This window comes from Pseudoliparis swirei, chromosome 2 (genome assembly GCF_029220125.1).
Source record: "Pseudoliparis swirei isolate HS2019 ecotype Mariana Trench chromosome 2, NWPU_hadal_v1, whole genome shotgun sequence".
Classification (NCBI taxonomy): Eukaryota; Metazoa; Chordata; class Actinopteri; order Perciformes; family Liparidae; genus Pseudoliparis; species Pseudoliparis swirei.
This window is the reverse complement of record NC_079389.1, coordinates 20,924,200-20,929,377: the sequence shown is the minus strand read 5'-3', so window position 1 is coordinate 20,929,377 and position 5,178 is coordinate 20,924,200.

Here is a 5,178-nt window from a genome sequence, read left to right as displayed (position 1 = left end):
GACGGAGAGAGAGAGAGAGAGACATTGGGACGAGAGATGAGAGACACATAGCGTCGAGTAGAACGCGTGGTTAAGGCGTCGCGTATTCATGCGATGGGTTTTATTGACGGCTACCCCCCGTTCTTACGTGCAGCGTTGCCACGGTTACGGCGAGCGGACTTTCATATCAACCGAGACATTTCCGCTGCGTGGCTGTGACGCTGCGTTGCTTCAGTCGCGTGAGTTTACTCGCTTGACAATTTGTGGCTTTTTCGCTTCGTTCTCCCCTTTGAGGGGGCGGGGCTTATCTCCGTGGAAACCGTTATCGTTTCCTTCATCCGCCATGGAATAACCTCTATTTCTGCTTTATACTTGTTGAGGACGTCCCACACACGTCGGATACATCCAACGCCCTCGTGTTCATTACATTAATGTCATATACAGGACTGTCTCAGAAAATTAGAATATTGTGATGAAGTTCTTTATTTTCTGTAATGCAATTAAAAAAACAAAAATGTCATGCATTCTGGATTCATTACAAATCAACTGAAATATTGCAAGCCTTTTATTCTTTTAATATTGCTGATTATGGCTTACAGCTTAAGAAAACTCAAATATCCTATCTCTAAATATTAGAATATCATGAAAAAGTATACTAGTAGGGTATTAAACAAATCACTTGAATTGTCTAATTAACTCGAAACACCTGCAAGGGTTTCCTGAGCCTTGACAAACACTCAGCTGTTATAAATCTTTTTTTTTACTTGGTCTGAGGAAATATTAAAATTTTATGAGATAGGATTTTAGAGTTTTCTTAAGCTGTAAGCCATAATCAGCAATATTAAAAGAATAAAAGGCTTGCAATATTTCAGTTGATTTGTAATGAATCCAGAATGCATGACATTTTTGTTTTTTTAATTGCATTACAGAAAATAAAGAACTTTATCACAATATTCTAATTTTCTGAGACAGTCCTGTATATGTATTCGTGACATCACCCGTAGGTTCACACAGCTCGGTGACTCTCACTGACTACGTCTGAATGACTTCCGCTTCCAGCGCTACGAGAGTAGCAGCAGTTAGATTCACCAACGGTGGAGCGTCTCAACGCCGATTGGCTTTCGGAACTCGCCGTTGGCCGAATCTTTCGCCAAAATGTTGAAATATTTTAACGAAAGAGACAAATTTTCGCGCCGCCCAATTTGGGTAAAAACCTGCCGCCTGGCGAACGTTTTCATCCATCGCATCCGCTCACATCTGTACGATGACTTTGCATGGGATCTACTTGCACGTAAAATTCGCATTCTTAGCGTCAGCCTGTGGTTACTAATCTATGCAAATATATCTAATGCTTTGATTGGCTGAAACAACCCGACTCAAATATGCACAAAAAGAGGAGTGTCAAGTGCCGAAAGCAGAAATCGTGAATAAAGTCGTGACCACGTCATTCTTTACATATTACAATATATATGTATCGCACGGTGTTGCGTTACAATTATAAAGATTAACGTAGAACATAAATGTACGTTGAATACATAACCAGGTCTGTGGTAATACAGGCGTTTCTACGAAGGTCACATGTTCCGGCTGCTTGTTAACCCGTTGTCGACGTATTTAAAAGTGCGTGAGAACTTTCCCCCCGTTACCCGATATTGAGCGGTAAACGTCAGAAGGTCAACACCTCCCTGTGTGCATGTCGACAGCACATTGTATTTTCCAGTGTGTGCGTCCAGGCGGTCATCACTCATCGGTAAACATCACATCAACCGAAGCAATGAAAAAAAAGAAAAAAAAAGAAGCCACAGCAGGGTGTAAATAATAAAAGCTACGGGGCGCAGAGGGACCCGAGCGTCCCCGCCGGGCCTCCGGCCGGCGCTCCACGCACCCCGCCGTCACCACAAAGCTATTACATCAACGATTTATAGGCATCCAGGAATAATTCTGTTGAAATTAGAGACCGGAGGCGCCGTGCGAATGGGAGAGAGAGGGCCGGGTGGGCGACTTCAGCCCCAAGGCGCTCCCGCTCGCCTCGCGTCGTGACGGGTCACGCGCATCACGGAAAACAAATTGCTCTGCTCCGATGTGGACAGGTGCAAACTCTGGGCCGCAGACGGCAAACTGAAGCAGACCTCTGTTCACCGCCTCTGCTTTCAGCTCAAAGTATTGGGTCGCAAACATGGAAATGTTCAACTTTACAGGCTGAAGAGGACCACCTGAACGCACCATTCGCTTGAGGGTGAGCTGCCCTCGGGCGCGGAGGAATCCCTCTTCGTAGACGACGTTACACAGCCAACAATAACTTATGATCATTGTTGTTTTGCAATTTCTCTCGAGCTGGACTTCCAGACACGAGGCCAGATGCTTTTGTCTCACGGAATAAATTGGACACGTGATGCAAAACAGGTCTGGAGCAGGGCAAATCCAGATGTGAAAATTAAGAATCACGGTGCTTTTAATTCAGTTATCTGACAACGACGTCTGTTTGTCTGTCAGAGTGACATCATGTACATTTAAATCACCTCCTGCCAACTCATTCTACTGGCTTTAGCTGAGGGAAACTAAAAACACATCTTTTCCGACTATATCTGGATTAAAACACAGATTAGCACTTCAGTGGCACTTAAATAGCTCTTATTATGGTACTTTTGTAGTTCGACTATGTTGAGGAAATGTTACTTTCTGTATTCTTGTTCTGAGTTTGTACTCTTGGTTGATGCACTTATTGTAAGTCGCTTTTGTCACGAATTCCCCACCTTCCTAGCTAAATTCATCCTCCTGTCATATTCACCTGATTGTCCCTCATTCCCTTCACCTGGTCCTCACGCCCTTCTCACCTGCCTCTGATCACCTCGTTAGTCCCTCATTCCCTTCACCTGGTCCTCACGCCCTTCTCACCTGCCTCTGATCACCTCGTTAGTCCCTCATTCCCTTCACCTGGTCCTCACGCCCTTCTCACCTGCCTCTGATCACCTCGTTAGTCCCTCATTCCCTTCACCTGGTCCTCACGCCCTTCTCACCTGCAGCCCATCCCCTCATTAGTCCCTCACTATTTAGATCCCTCACTTCCACTTGTCCTCTGCCAGATTGTCTTGTGTGTCACTGCCAAACTCTCCAGCGAATTCCTAGTCCTAGTTCTGACCTGCCTGTTACGACCCTGTTTGCCTGTTAACCCGACTCAAGGTTTCGCCTGCCCCCTTTTTGGATTTGTTGCCCTGTTGGACTGACTGCCTGGTTTTGACCCTGCCTGAAACATACAGTAAACTGCCTCCTCCTGCATTTGTCGTGCTATTGGGTTCCAGTACCTGTAACCCTTACAGCTTTGGATAAAAGCTTCTGCTAAATGACATGTAATGGTTATATTCGTAGTTCATATCTAGTGTCTCCCTTAGATGTGTTATGCGGACTGGACACCGGTCGCAGGTGGCACTTATTCAGTCCAATGAGAATCGCTCGCCTGATGCACACAGGTTTACTTTTGGGGGCGAGCGGCCCAGATGAATATGTGCGGTGGCGTTACTCCCGCTGGCCCCGCCCCCGGTTCTCGCTCGTCCCGTAGACTTTATATCGTGGCGACGTCAAAGATTTTTTAATTGCTTTTCTCCGGTGGAGGAAATAGAACGAGTCACACGTGTCAGTTTGCTCGGTCTCGCGCAGCTTTACAGAGGTCAATTTGATTTGGGTTTTCCAGAATAATGCGTCGGTGGATTTTTCGCTGTAGTACTGCGAGTGGCCACTGGGCAGAATTGGAAGCGAGGCCGAGCGTCGGTGTCGTACCCGGTTCGTAAGACACGTCCATGTTGCATCAACACAGCTCTCAACATGGCGGCGGCCGAGCCAGCCAATGGCCGTCGGCCGCTATAATAACGTCCCGACTGTTGAATAGAGAACCTTTTGGAATGTATTCTTGTGTCAAGGTCGGCCATCTAAAACTCTGGTCTGAGGCCTCGACAGAGGTCTATTAGAGGAGAAGGAGAGGAAGAGAATGAAAGAGACAAAGCAATGTTATTTCATGTCAGAGAGAGCTGCTGGCAAATGAAAGAAGACAGAGAAGCCCTAAAAAATGTTTTAGGGGCCTTTTCTCTGTTCTTTTCCGAGTGTATCTTCCACAATGCCTCCTTTTTCTACTTCTTTTAATCAACTCCCCCTCCCACACCCCCAAACTCTCCGTTTATCAGCCTCCATCTCGTTCTCCCCCCACCTTATTTATCTCCATCTCCTCTCCGAAAGCTCGTCTGAAGCACAGCTAACTCTCGAGGGGGGGGGGGGGGGGACTGCAGACCTCTCTGTCTCCATCAGCATCTTCTCTCCTGCATTCTCCTCTTTCCTGTCTTTCTTCTCAGAGTTGTCACATCAGCAGAGAGAGAGAGAAGCGCAGTTGGGGGTTCAGTTTTCCATGTGACACGCTCGCTGCTGCACAAGGCGATCAAAATGTGACGCGGCGACGGAAAAAACGGCAGCGACTCGAGGCCGCCGGATGAGGGAAATTACCGGATGCATTGCAGCGGCGTTGCGCGGTTACCTCGTCAGTCGGTCGCCACGGCGCCGAGCCTAAACTTCGGGAAATATTATTTGAGTGATTTGCAGGTGAAAAGAAAAAAAAGGGAAGTTGCCACAATTGAATTTACCCGTTAACAGTGGAGAATATCTCAAGGTTTCACTTCGCCGCTGTTTAACACTTCATTGTTCCGATGTCGGAGCTCGGCAGCTTAATTAAAGGCCCGCCCCTTCGGGGCTTCTGCTCAGCTGTTTCCACTCAAGGGGCTTGATTAGACCTCGTGGGTGCACAGGCTGCGCTGGATTTACACTTAATTACGACCTCGTGACTCATGGCTGCGTTGCTCCTGTCAGGGCGGGACCGGCTGTCGGAAGAACTTCACCCGACTTCAACCCGACTCCAGGTCTACTCAGCCAGAAAACATCTGAGCAAGCAACGGTAATAATTGTAATATGTGTGATGATCAATTTGCACACATATTGCATCTGTTTAGTCCATAAAAGGTATTATGTTTGAAATGGTAAAAGATGGATGGGTGATCAAATCATTCCACCATCTGGTCTGTGGCCTCAAGCACATCCGTAATACATCTTTGAAAAAAAAAAAAAGGCTCAATAGTTTTTTTGATTATATCTCATTTAAATAAGAAGAAATAATGCACTTCAGCGATGGATAAATCAAATCTGGGTGATTAGTCGTCGTAA